The 15,156-nt window shown below is 42.4% G+C and overlaps 1 protein-coding gene across 2 annotated transcripts in view; it reads right to left on the reverse strand.

Moving 5' to 3' along the window:
- LOC105195667 (basic-leucine zipper transcription factor A) overlaps positions 1-15,156 on the reverse strand; it is a 101,589-nt gene that overhangs the window by 9,695 nt on the left and 76,738 nt on the right. The gene's annotated exons all lie outside the window — the stretch shown is intronic.

Genomic DNA, 15,156 nt, shown 5'->3' on the forward strand with positions numbered 1-15,156 from the left:
CCTAGCCCTGCCTGGAAGAAATCATCAGCGGAACGCGGACGATCGCTCGTTGGCAAGCGCGGGCCTGGCCTCAGACTTCCAGCAGCAATATCTTAGAAACGCTTGCTGACACTTACGAGAGAGAAGCTCATAAGCCGGACAGAGATGCTGTATATCTCATTTCTCGACAAGTTCTTAATTTTACAAAACAGCAAAACAGCTTGGTAACAAAATAATTTTTGCCTAAATAAAAAGATTTTTTTTTCATGTTGAGTTTAATTTAAATTAAAAAATTATCAAATTCTGTATTTTATTCGTTTAAAAATTGCATGCATTTTTCTTGCGAATTGAGAATGAGGTCGGGACACGTACGCTGGGATTATAATTTCTCTTCGTCTCGTCGTTGTCGATCGTAGGGTGAATCGAACTCGCGTGCGTATCTTGGCGCCGCGGACCCTACGAAAGCAGTACCCACGCAGCCGTGGATGATTTACGCGCGTACGAGGTCGCGCGAGTGAAAGTAAGTAAATAATCGTTCCTCCCTCCAAGCCCTTGCTCACCTCGGGAGACAGAGAGACGCGTTTCTCCGCTGGCGCAAGCAAGAACGCGGCTCTCGCGAGCGTGAGAAAGAGAGACCGGGAGTAGGGGAGTTAGAAGGGTGAGAGGATGATGAGGGGACGAGAGGAGGCAATGTATCGCCACGATAGCGTGCTCGGTTGTGCTCGGAGATGCCGTGAGATGTCACCAGCGACATGTTTGTCGGCTGGTCGAGTCCACGTGGCCTCCACATGACGTTTGATTTCACGGAAGGATAGGAAAGAGAGAAGAGAAGATATAGTATGTATGTATATATGTATACTTTATATACTTTATATAATATATATAAAACATTCTTTTTACAAAAAAGTTACGCACAGGTCTAGACTGTCGATCTTAAAATTGTTAGAACTTTGTGAAAAAAAATCGTATAATAATTTTCCTGGAGAAAGTTACTTAAAGTAGAGACTGCCCTTTAAAATGATCAGTGTATATATATATATATATATATATATATATACATCACATACACACACAAATAAACATGAATGTAAAGAGAAACGGATGCTGTGGGACTTCGAATGAGGGCGACGAAAAAATGACGATGACAATCATCGACTGAAAAAGGTGACGACGACTGTAGTTCCCTGTGGGCATACGGACGCATGAAATTCAAAATGAAGGAAGAAAACGTGAATCCTCCTCCCCCCTCATAATCACGCGATTAATCTCGTTACCGAAGTCGATTATCGTCTCTTTGACTTTCGTCGCTCGACTCGATTATAGAGCGAATTGCCACTTACCAAACTTTGATAATTCGCGCAACTTTCATAAATTCGCGTTAGAAATAGTTGCGGATACTATTTCTATCCCGAACGTTTCCAACTTACGACTTATCAAATTTAAAGTCCCCCTCTCCCTTTATCTTTCTTTCTCTCTCTCCTCTCACAAGAAAAAGGCGCTTCTTTCTTTTTACGCGATACGTAACTTTTGAAAGTCGAAAACTGCGAAATTAAATTATTCTATAGCTCCTTGACAGTCGAGAGCCTTCGGCGTGAGAGAGCCCTCGCTCGCCTTTTTTGTTCCGAAAAGTTGGAAATCGCCAACGCATAGTCGTAGCATACGTCTTTTCATAAGCGAGACCTGATAGATAAGAACGGCAGCGTGACGCGCGTTCGTCACTCCACTATGCTGAGCGACCAGCGAAATATTAAGTTTTATTAATTTTCAAACATATTCGCCCGTTCAAGAGGAAACGTTTTGCAAGCGAATTTTGTGCGCGATTTAATGGCTCGGGGAACAAACGTCACCGCGTTTCCATCGAACTCTCGGCGTCCGCGCGTCACTACCAACGCCGCCTCGAGCTGCGCTGATAGCGGCGGCCCCGCTGCAGCGGTAGTGAACGATGTGGTGACCGAGCTCGTGGCGAACGACGGACACTGGTGGACTTTGTAGGCAAAGCCAATGCGACGCGCGAACGCCACGTTCCCGCTATCGCAGCTCTATTCTGTATGATGATTCCGTTATATCCCACACAACAATAATAGGAAGTTCCAAGTTCGACAAAATCGACCGAGAAGCCAGTAAATAATAAAGTCAGTCTTTCGTGATTCGATTCATTTATATCCCGTAAATTACGCAATGTCGCGATCGCTATTCAAAGAGTTCCGCGCTATTCAGCTACTCGCGATCAAACGGGGCTTACGGGGCACGTTGGATTTGTGTGTAATTTTATACTCGGCTGAGAGTGACCTAGTTCGTCTTATCGGTCAAGACAGCAGACTTGGGTGGACTCTACTCCGAGCGTTTTCTACTTGCCACGGTTGCGGTAGCTACGTCCCTGGCCTGACTCGAGTGTCTCTAGCGGCAACGGCTCGCTCTTGCGACCGCGTACATCCGCCGCAGCCGGCCGTAGCGGCCTACTTGGAATATGACTCGCTCGCGGAGATTCTCCTTCTCCAACGCGACGACGGTGGTCAACCGGCCAGCTCGCAGCTCCGAGGAACGTTCGTGGAATCATCGTGGAGGAAAAACGACGCGCGATGGATCTAATCTCGCCTTCTAGCTGAGAGAATGATGCCGACTCTTTTCCAAACAACTTCTTTTTCTTTTTCTTTTTTTCGAACTAAAAGCGACATTCGCTGCAACAGCTCACTTCACGGAGTCCCTGAATGAGGATCTAAAAGACGTCTCGAGAGAATCTGAGACGAACGAATGGTATTAATTCAATGGTTCGAGAAAGATCTTGAAATTTTCGCTGCTTCGAGTCTATTAGTTACACTGTTTTGCTTATTATCGGACGGTATAGCAAATGTCTGACATTTTTATCTTCTATCCCACGCTTAACGCTGATAGATTACAATAGTGTACGAGTAATGCGAAACTGCTCGTTCAAATTGTTAAAAAGATTCACAAATTTCCGATTATCACAAAAAGATCTATTTGAAGCGAGCGGATCTCTCTACGTGTCGTGAAAGTGCGTTGGAAGGGAGACAAACTCGTGTGAAAATGAGGGTGTACGCGTAACGCGGGTTAATAATTTCGTCGATCGGCGAAACTTGGTCGTTGTCTCCCGCGGGGTAGGGGGTGGTACGTACTCGGGATACGTACTTGAAAATTTCGGCGAAACTCGGCGAATGGGGCGCACGCCCGACTACGGATGCGGATGTAATCTCCGGCATCTCCTCCTCTTACGTGCGATATTTGCGAAGCGTGACCGGGCACTTGTTGAATCGACAACGGGAACGGGAACAAGAGGAACCTGGGGGGCGACGGAGAAAGGAGGCGCGAGAAGGAAAGAGAAAGAGGGAGAGATCAGGGTAAACCGTGGAGGATAGTGCGGGAGAAAGGGGCAGGAGAGACGGATGGACTGTTAGAGGTAAGATGGTTAGGGAAAGGAGAAAGCACAAGGGGGAGGAGAAAGGACTAGGAGGTACAAAACGCGGGAGGAGGAGGTACGAAGAGGGTGACCGATGCGAAAGAGGGTTAGGGGTGATTCGGGAAGAAGAGGGTGAGGCGACGCACAGATGGGGCAATAAGGGTGAGGGAGGGACGCGGCAGGAGGAAATACACTGGAAAGGATTAGTTGTATGTGGTGATAATACGCGGTTCTTAACCGGCCGTAAATCAGAGTTGAGAGAAGCGCCACGCCCCGACGCTCCTTTTCCACTTGTGAAATCCTCGCGGCTTGCATCTCGTTTGTAAACCTCCTCGCGACCACGTGCCTGTATCGGCAGACGCCAGTGATTAATACGGGGCTTAATAGGGCCTTCGCTGCCACGAAGTCGCGATTCCACGATTAAAAAGTGACGATCATCTCGCAATGTATCACCGGCGTTTGATTCTTTTATGTTTGTGATATATGTGATAGGCTCAGCCGACTGCTACTTTATACAACGTACCCGAGTCAAAATTGTGATGCTACTTTGACATTCTTAAGCATAGTTTGCACCTACTTAAAGACTCTATGAATCGGGAAAAACCCTTTTTTGACGATATCACATTTATTAAATTTTTTTTAAACCTCTCTCATATAGAACAGAATAGTCAAGCAATGTTGCAACAATATTTCCAACTGTCTGTAACATTGCTGAAATATTGCAATATTACTGAAATGCTTTGTACTGTATGCGTCTAATTCTACAGATTTCATTTCAGTGTTACCACCAAGTTATTATGTAATGCTTCCCAAAGTTCTACTTTGACACTTAGATGCTCTGTAGTTGGAAAAAAAATTACTACCCTTGTTAAATCATCTTTTAAATCGTGAATTCCACAATATAGCTGAGTCAAAATTTGGACGCGTATGTGCATTCGTACGAGATTGGACGAGCCTAACAAACTTTCCAGGATCACGAGTGGTCGCGGGGGTGCACTCGCGCGTCACAGTTTCTCGAGAGGACGAGCTGCTGCACATAACTCACTTCGATATCGATACTTAAGTATAAAGGAAGTCGTAGATTCCGCGCGGCAGCTTTGACGTCGAGTGATAAAACGACCAGGATCTCGCCACGAGCGAGCAACAGGCGTCAAGCGAGAGCGAGGGAAGAATAACGAAAACACAGGGAATAAAACCCGGCAAAGTTTTATCGCGGTTCGAACTCGAGACGCGAGAGTGGGTAACGTAGTAACCCGAGGTGCGTCGCGGGACTTCAATAACCGCATAAATCGTCGCAGGGAGGTACGCAGGAGAGGGAGGCCTCGTCGCCGAAAGAATTCGTCGGTGCGAACCTACGAATGTGGATGATGGATTCGCGTTAGAAGTGGAGGAGCCTCGCGACGAATCCGACGACGTAATCGGATGTCGAGAGATAGATGTGAGTTCACGCGTGAGATGCACGGTAAGATACACTCGTGGACAATTGAACCAATCGATACATGAAGCGGGAATCTCTCGAAGGCAGCGTACGTAATCCCGGCGAGTTCGAAGTCCTTTGAAGTACGAATCGATATTCGACGTCTCCGCGACCGTTGGAAAATCCAAACTATCATTTATACATGTGATTCGAGTGCGCGATATAAGCGCAGACAACACAAGTTTACGGAGAATTCCAGATCTCACGGAGCATCATATCGGCGCGCTTAGACGTCCAGTGGGCGAGAGTGCTTTCGCTAATGAGCAAGAAATAACGGTGGCGGCGATAGATAAAGCCGTCGCGTCGGTAGATTGGTCGATGATCGTGCGGTAAGGGTTCGCGGACCGACAAGTACGCACGGCGCAAGGTGAAATAAAAGCTAGACGCGTTGCAAAAATTCAGCCAAGCAAAATTCAGCTATATATATGCGTATATATTATATATATATAAAAAAAAAAATATATATAAAATAGGTATATGTATAAATATATATATATATATTATAAGTGTGCATATATGTGTGCCGTATGTATATATACGCCGTTCTCGCGACGCGCATCCGCTCATCGGCTGAGAAAGGAGCGTTTTTGTCAGCGTGACGCGCGCACGGCAGTGGCGCAAGGTAGTAACGGCGCGCGGCTAGTAAAATCCTAAGTGGAGAAGGTTCACGGTGGATCCGGCTCTGCCGGACGATGAGGTAATGTTTGCCTCGACTCGACTCGACTCGACTCGACTCGACTCGACTCGGTACAGCCGCGCCGAGTCGAAGCTATCTAGCAACTCGCATAGACAGTACCGACGTTGGAAATCGCGGTGCCTAGGCCTCGCGAAAGTTAACAACGTTAGCTGAGAGTAGCTGCAGTCATACGTTGTTGTGTATCGCTCATCAAGAAGTAACTATAGATATTTTAAGTAATTTTTGCAGCTGTCTTCGCTGCAAGTGAAGGTCCTAATTATGGATTCTTTAAGGTTAAAAGTATTAATTCGTTTAAATTTAACGATCAAACGTCTGAAAGAGTTATTAATGTCAATATAAGCAGTATTATAATTTTAAAAAAAGGTTATTATATATTTCAAAGACTGATTGTGAATTTTGGAAAAAATATTTAAAAATTTAGGTATAAATCCCAATTGGTCAGCGTAATTACATAAATGCGTTAATGTTCTTTTTTAAAATATATTATTGTATCTATGTTTATTGTACTTAAATACAATCTACTAAGAGTATTAATTTTAAGAAATTATTAAAAAAATAAAAAAAAATTTTTTTGCAATTTTATTAATGCATGCCTGTTTGTAAAACATTTAAGTTTGTAAATTTAATACATATGTGGAACTGTCACCTTATATCATGGCTAAACAATGGAAGTCTCGCCAAGTTACAACATAAAATTTGTTTAGATTTTATTATAAAAAATGCTTCTCTTAAAAAATCGTCAAAAAAAATTAAAATTTAACGCGAATTGATTATTAACGTAACGATTTAATGTAAAGTGATGCTCCGTTAATGGATGTTTGATGCGATGTGTTTAGAAAAAGACGAGTGATCACTTGAGCCTTGATTAAAAGTGAATAATATTTATTTGAACGATGTCCGGAACGTCACTGGAGTCAAAGTCTAAATGAATATGAATTGTTTTTAAGAAAAAAATTAATACATATAAAATTATAACAGAACATTGCTGTATGTAACAGTTGTAATTTTTTATTGGCAAACAGAATAATTATGTTCTAAATTAATTCCAATCGGATAGCATCATTTTCCGGATGTTTTGTAGTATTCAACACTACTTTACTCATTCCTCAATAATATATCAGAATCAAATAAAAATTTAAACCAAGCAAACTAATTTACAAGTTTTACATTTAAAAGTTAAATATAGGAAACTTAAAATAATAAAATTCTTGATATAAATAACTGTATAAATATTTCATTAATAGAAACGTTAATAATTTAGATTCCGATACTTTGAAAGTATCACAAGACGATAAAATTTCATCAAATCTTTCAACTTCGCTCTCTATATCTACATCTTTTAGAAATTTTCTTCTATTTTTTCATCCTCAAAATTAAAAGTGAGAAAGAAAGAAATCAGTGTATGACGTCATCTTTCCGGGAAGAACATGATTCTTAAAACGATCAGACCTAATGTTGATTTTGTATTTATATTTCTAAATTTACTAGTGGCAGAAGTCGCCGTCTTCTGCCGGCCCTGCTGGCGAACGCGCTTCGAAGGCTGAGTCGGCCGAGAGACCAGTCGTCGGTAGATAAAAGTAGTCAGTGTATATGTGTGCGTGTGCGCGTGATGTGTGTATGTGCGTGTGTGCCGCGTGTGCTCACATGCGCTCGCCGTTGATATCGGCGCGATGGAACGAGCACGAGCGCGCAACGATAGCCGATGTACCTCCTCTATATGTGTGTGCGTATATATAAAAATATATACACACGCACGCGTATGCGTGTGCATGAGTAATGCCTCGCGTATGTGAGCGGGCGCGCGCGCGAGTTGAATTTTCTGCGCCGCGCAACACACGACGTCGGAGCGACGTTGGCGCGCCACGGTGGTCATGACAGCATGACGTCAACCGGCCGTGTGTTATTTTCGAAAGGGGACTCGACGGTGGCGACGCCGCGCGGAGAAATTGCGAAGCGGCGCAAACAGCCGGAGCACGTCGCTATCGGGCGGAGGAACAACGAGGCGAGCTTCGGGCGATGTGAGCGAGCGTGTGAGCGAACGAGCGAGCGAGCGAGCGAATGGAATATGTCGAAAGGACTCGCTCGGTTGCGTCTTGCGTGGATGGAAAGTATTTTTATTAAGGCACGCAAATCGCGCCACGACTGGAGCAAGAACCGTCGCTTTTTACGTAAAATAGTAACGAGCTTTTTATTTTTTACGATCGTGAGAAGACGTTTCTCTCCGGAATATATGTCGACTTACTTTCTTCAAGCTTTCTTATCTTTTATCTTTTTGCCTCCGATCGATATCTTAAATTATTATTATCTCCGTAATTTTATTTTTATACTTTCCAATTAATTTTTAAGATATTAATTATTTTAATGTAGCTTAGTCTCGGTTTATCTGATCTCTTTCTCTTTTCCTAATTTTTAAAACTAGAAAAGAATAAATCGAAATTATAAAAAAGCAAAACGCAAGATATGTCTTCGATATGATTCATGTCCACTTCTAACAACGTAGATAAACTTTACTCTTGGTTTAATTTATCTCTTTATCTCTTTCTAATTCTCAAAACTAGAAACGAATAAAAAGCAAGTTAAACTGAGATTACATAAAAATCTAAAATAAGTTTTCAGTGCGTTGCCATCTGATTTATGTCCATTTCTACCAATGTAGATGAACTTTAATCTCGGTTTAACTTATCTTTTTCTAGTTCACAGAAAAGTAAGTTATAAATTTGAGATTAAAATTAATCTGGTACTTATACTGGTAGAAATGGACATTAGACTGCGCGACACTGATTAAAATTATTTCGTGCGCGATAACAAATGTCAAAATAAAATATTTCGCAGTCGTCTGAAGAAAGAGTAGCGTGTTAATCTTCCACGTGTCTGTCTTTTTCTCTTTCCCTCTCGCTCTCGTTTTCTTCGTCTTGATACAGAAACCCATCCTGACGTTTCCCTTTCGTCACAGCAATCACGTGCGCACGACTGGATCGAACGGCTCGATTTGACAAATGTCCTCGGGGACGCGACCGGCGGTCCTCGAGTTTTACACGAACTGGGGCCAAGGTCAAAGCACTATCGCGCTTCTAAATCGTCGTGTTAGCGACGCGAAATTTAACATACATCCAAATACATCCATCATAGGTGCGAGAATTAGTCGGGGATAAAAATCTTTCTGCGTAAGCGCCGAAAGATATGGCGCGACGTCGAAAAGACGGGAGCTCTTGGCGCCCGAAGACGCCCGAGCGTTGAAATTCGTCGCTATTCTGGAGGCTGACCCAACTGATGCCGAGTTTAGCAGAGTAAAGTCCGCGGCAGATTAGCCACGCGCTATCGCAACGAGCGCGCGCGTGGATAAGATTGTGCTGCGCCGCGCCGGTCGACCGGCTTCAGGCTTCAAGGACTCCGCTTGTTCAAGGCGGTTAAGACGTCAAGACGAAATTTCTCGTCGAGACTCCCGAGTTGTCGAACACGCGACCTGTTTCACACAGCAGCGGCCATTGTGTGCCGCGATATAAATATTCAATAATAAATAGTAATTCAATTATAAATAATTATTTTAATGATAAAATATTTTTACACAAGAAAGTCCTACACGTAAATCGTCCTGTCATTTTTCGTTTAGAAATGCTAGCGTGATTTATATTGGAAAATATTACTCTTCTCGCATGATAGTTTTATCGAATCGTAAATTGCTTTCTTTCACAAATTAACTTTTCATCGAGAGCTATTAATGTATAGAATAATACACAATTCTACAAGTTTATTTCGCAAGTTAATTCCGTGCGATATTCCATTGTTTAACGTAAATAATACGAGCCCGATATGAATCTATATTTACACTGATGAAAAATTGATTGTTTCGAGGCACAGTTGTTTTTCTCGTCGAAAAAGTTTCAAAGTTTCTCATCATAAATGTCGACGGGAAGGTTGGCCGGTATTACAGATACCGTGCCGACCTTTTTCGGCAACACGCGACACCCGGCCGAAAACGGCGCGGAGATACGTCATCGGGCGCGAAACGCGCGCGAGACTCTGCGACGTTTCAACCCCCGAGGGACGACGGGCACGTGTACGAATCGGTGGTCGCAGAAGGGACGGCGAACGAGACGAGGCATACGGGGAGAGGGGGGTTGTTCCGATGCGTCTCGGCGGTAACTATCCAATAGGCGACGTCGACCCACTCATTCACTCCTCCGCCAACCCCCGGGGCACCCCGCGCGATACCAACGCGTAAGCGCGTAGGCGATCTCTCCCGCACGTAGGTACGCGCGCGCCCTTGCCTCGCTCGCACTATGTAACGTACATAACGCGCGTATATATGCCTCCCGACTGGTAAATACCCTACCCTATATACGGAGTGGCGAGGAGAGAGAGAGAGAGAGAGAGAGAACCTACGCGCCAGTCGGGCCTACATTAGGGGATGAATAAAGGAAGGTCGCCGAAAACGGAGGGTCGGTTCCCCTGGTCCCCAGTGTCTCTCATTTTATCCTAGAGGCACGCATGCCATGTGCGTTTTCGGGAAAACGTTCTTACGTTTATGCTCCTTTCTCGCACTGAAATTGTTGTTGATGAAAGCTGAAGTTAAGGCTACAGCTTTTCTTTACGTGTCTAAAGATAATATTAATTATCTTTGTGTATTCCATGTTACTATTAATGTATTTTACTATGCATGTGTGTATATATTCGGTTGATTAAAAAATAAAATAGAACTGATGATCGGGTCTAGGATTAGCTAACGACACGTGGCCTCTTTGCGTAAATCGGACTGAGCGCCGTTGATACCATCTATAGGGGCGCGCGACATCTGCGGTGTCCTGAACGAAGGGTCCTACCCCGAAAACCGGGGAATTGGGTGGGGGATCAGAAACGGGAGGAAGGCCGCGAGAGAGAAAGAAAAACTCGAGGACGGAAAATTGTGAGACGCCGGCGAGAGGGCGAGCGGAGATGAGAAGTAGAAAGGAGAGCGACAAGAGGAGAAAGAGACGGGAAATAGGAGAAAAAGGGAATCCTCGTCGGGATCCTCTCGAAATAAAGCGACGGAAAACGTCACCCTGTCGTTAATTGGTCCGTGCCAGTTCTAGAAGTCAAAGGTTTCCGCGCATCCCCCGGACTTCGCGATGTCTCAATTTGTTTCGACAACGGTAAGGACATTTCGAGCGTAGATGGTATACAAATTTAAGATGCTCTATTATTTATCAAATAGATATTACTTGTTTGATAAAAAATAATTGAATAGTTCTAATATATTTATTTGAATTTATTGAATCCAAATAATCTTTTTCTCTTATTGTTAGAAATAACTACGGTGACATAGTGAATAGGTAAATTATAATACTATAAAAAAATTAGTATGGCGTATTAATAGCCATTATTTCTGTAAAAATATACTATAATATATTATATTGTATTTTTACCATGCAAAGTAACGCGTGAGTCGTTCGTCATGAAAAACATAAATTCAAAGAGAATTGATAGTGGGTGAATATACATATATTTAAGACTATATTTGAAGGGGTAGCACGCACACGCATTCCGATATGATCAAAGTCTGTTATTTTTAACGAGTAAAAATGAGCTCTCGGCTCATCGAAAGCAATTCGCGTTAGGGTAAACTTCCCCTTTGTTCTATCGAGAATTCAAACAACTTGATGGATGCATCCGTGCGAGCATCGCGGTGCACGTTGCTCACGCATACGCGCGTACGCGTGCACGCACGCACGCACGCGGGTGGCTGTATCTTCTCCGTGTGGGAAAGCGGAGACGCACGCGGCGGCTGAAAAAGGGGGCCATATGTCGGGCAATGGCGGGCACCCCTTGCGCGTGGGAGTACCGGTGGGGATACGTATATACCACGCCACTCTCCCTTTCCGATACATTTTTTGCCTCCCGCCGGATTTTTTTTTAGCGAGGCGTCTTCCTGCTTACGCGCGTATGACGCGGCGTCCTCTCTCCCGGCCCGCCAACCTCCCCCGAGAGCCACCCTCCCCCTTTTCTCCCCCTCTGGTTCGCCTCGTTCGCCCTTCGGCGTTCGTCACCCAGCGTCATGTGGAGCACGGAGGTTTTTATTTCAAATATTTTCGATTTCGATGAAGAGACTTGTCGATGGACTCGTCTATGAATGGAACGCTACGATCGGTCACGCTGACGCTGTAAAGCGGTGTACCTCGCGAGATACTGTACTCAATATATGCTTATGTCGAATGATATACTGAGTGTTTTGTAAATATAGGCTACACTTTCAGCCACGGATTTTTTTAAATAAATTTCAAGTCATTCTTTTCGCTATAGTATAAATTGAAGTTTAAAATGCGTACTGCACACATATTCATCTGAAATTTTTTATATGTAAATAAAATATTAAATATTTTTATGTTAAATTGTGACGATAAATGTTGGATAAAGTAATACGTAGCCCGCAAAATTTCCACCTGTTTTGCTTAATGATAGAGCGAATCAATAAATAAAATCGAGAAATCCCCTGTCTTCCCGAGTTGTTTGTGTATACACGGACGACGGGGTTAAAATAGTACACCTAAGGTCCAAGTTGAGATAAAGCAAAACAAGTAAGGGAGAAAAGAAAGGAGAAAAGAGGAAGGCAGGGAGAACGAAGCGAGAGAGGCAATGTGTGTGTGTACGCGCGCGATCGCGCGCGCGGAACCTGTTCGCGTCTGACGAGTGGGCGCGCGGGATGAAGTTTACGATGTCCATAGGACACTTAAGAGAGAAAGAGAAAGAGAAAGAGAGAAAAGGAAAAGGACAAGTGGACAGTTCGGACATAGCAGGTGCCGGCTGGTCAACAATGAACACGCGTCTGGTTTGCGCATACGCGAGCACTTTCCACTTACGAGAGAGTGATGAATCGATGGTATTACGAAGAATGCACCGAATTACGGAGGGTTCGCGGTCGGGAAACAAAACCGACTACTCGGTTACAGTATCGTTTTGGTATCGACACGATACGGATACTTTTGCGGAGGAAAGTACAAATAGCAGAAATGAGAAATTTGGGCAGAAAATATTTCGCTGCAAAATAGTAATATTGCAAATATAGAAACTGAGCTTTGTAAAATTAAACTGAACTACTCCAGACCTGTTTTTCCTACCTCCTGACGTTTTAACTTTTAAAACGAGTAAAATATATTCGAACTGTAACGATTATTACCTATCTATTTTTCTCTCTTTCTCGTATAACAACATGTTTCAGTCATGCCAAGCCAATGTGTCATGACGCACAAATTAGTAAGATCCTATCCTTTTGTACTAGTCACGTACACGAAGACAAAGCCACCAAAGAATTTTGAGAAAGATGCCTGCTGGAAAAATTTGTCTTGGCGTCTTTTACCTACTTGTGGGGCCTGGGCATACCCTACCTGGGCCCAGGTAGGAAATACGGATGATCGTCGTGCTTGGGTCACGACGCTTGTGCTGCCTTGACGAGGGTCGGACGTAAGGGCGCATCGTGTGGTACGTTCGGAAGAGCCGACAATAAAACCCAGGGATTCTCATTTTAGCTTTCGTTCGTGAGAATGCAATGCAAGAGTGATACGGCAAAGTTACGTTGAAAAATGACCTATTGTAGAAAAGAGTAGTATTATAAATTTTGAATAAAATGGTTGCTAGCTAACTTTACAAACGTGTTCAATATAACAGTAATCGTGTTTAATTAATTGTGCTTTCAGACTGTACAATATATCGATAGGTTTATTTAAGGAAAAAAAAAAAAGAAAATTCTTCGAAAAAGAAAAGCTTTAGAAATTTGTAATTAATGAAACAATGCATCGATATTGATGTTTGTATTCGAACAACACATGTACATACTATACGAACAACAACATGTGGGTGGGATTCCGTTAATAGAAATGATCACCGTGCAATAGTGTATGAACAATGGTACACGAGGCCCTAAGGTTGAGATATGCTCTACTGGAAGCTGCGGGACCAGGTCGGATTTTGGTTCGGGGTAGTAGACCCTATATACACTACCCGAAGGGAGAGAGAACGAGGGTTGGAGCCTTTTATGCCGAAGGGTCCCCGGGTATAGTACGGGCTCGGCCCTTTTTGTTCGGACCGTCGAAGCGGCAGCGGAAAAAGTTCTTTCAGTAGCCAGTAGGTCTGCCGCTCCTGCGAATTGCGCAGGACGACCAGTTGGTTCGTTGTTTTGCCGTCAACATTTCGCACTCTAACGCATAATTATACTAATTAAATCCCAAGATACCCTAGAGGTTATATAATGCTTCTTACATATCGCAAAAATATAAAATCATTAAGATAATAAAGTCTTATTATAGACGATTCATACATATTAAAAAGATAATCTAGAAAAGGTTGTTTCATGTAAAATTTCAAGTTATATTCCGCTTATTTTAATTACCTAGATGTATTTTTCTATTTGATTTATGTAGTAAAAAGGAAAGCATTAAAATAAAAACTAAAGAAAGAGAACAAGTAAAAAGAATTTGGGGAAAAAGAGAAATAAATGTAATAGAGAAAGAGAAAGAAAGAGAAAGAGAGAAAAGGAAAGGGAGAGAGAAGACCCGACGATCCTTTAAAAACTTTAGAAAACTCAGCAGAAAATCTTTTGAAAATTACGAAACTTTTTATAGGCAAGAAAGAAAGAATTCCTTAGAACCAACAGAACCCAAAAAAATGTCAACATTTTCACTAGGTATTCTAGGTACTGTTCCTTGTTATACCTGAAAGATCGTTTTCAGAGTAAAAAAAAATTATAATTTCGATCTCGAAGATGTATCCGAATATAAGGCGAATCTATTTCACGTAATACCACAAAATTTACAAATAAATAAAATTAAAATAATAAATTTTTATTTTACTTCAAACTTCAAAAACCAAACAATTTACCCTTGAATTCAGAGTCGTAAAGTTGACTGATATATTGCGGAAAAAGCAGGAACAAAAACTATTCATGTCTATACTGAATGCTTTTTTCCGTACAAGCTTTCTTCAATTAAACTTTTCAGACTGTCAAATTTTCGGACATCGTAAATCCATCAAACAATTTAAAGAATCGTAAAGCAGCGACTTTCTTTAGAATTGTAAGAATCATCACAAAAAAAAAGTTTTAATCAAAACCATAAGACCATAAGCAAATCGATTCATCATTATAATCAAATTGCGTTTAGAAACTTACGTTTTAGAACGCACAATTGCGATTGGTCAATATGTTTACGACTTTACGGTTACGGTTTCTGTACGGGTATTGTGATGGCCTTAAGAATTATTTGAATCTTACGTCTCGACTTCTCGAACTACTATATTTGAGTAACTCTATCATTCTGCTCGTTCGATTCTATGTCTGAGCCCTACTTTCAATCCCTAAAACTATACGTAGTAACATACATGAAAAGAGACGCATATCGCATTTTAACACTCGTGAGTCGTTCGTGTTGGTTATTAGTTTAGAAAGCATTTATATAGATGTGTATTTAACAAAGGGCGTATATGAACGTTACAACTAATAGCCGGCAAGACATTTTTCAAAGAAACAAAATTATGCAGGCTACAAATATCTATTGTGTGTAATAAGTGTTGAGTTAGACGCATCAGCGTAACGAAAGCTCCTCAAGATCGAGGAGAGACAAT

Source organism: Solenopsis invicta, chromosome 4 (genome assembly GCF_016802725.1).
Source record: "Solenopsis invicta isolate M01_SB chromosome 4, UNIL_Sinv_3.0, whole genome shotgun sequence".
NCBI lineage: Eukaryota > Metazoa > Arthropoda > Insecta > Hymenoptera > Formicidae > Solenopsis > Solenopsis invicta.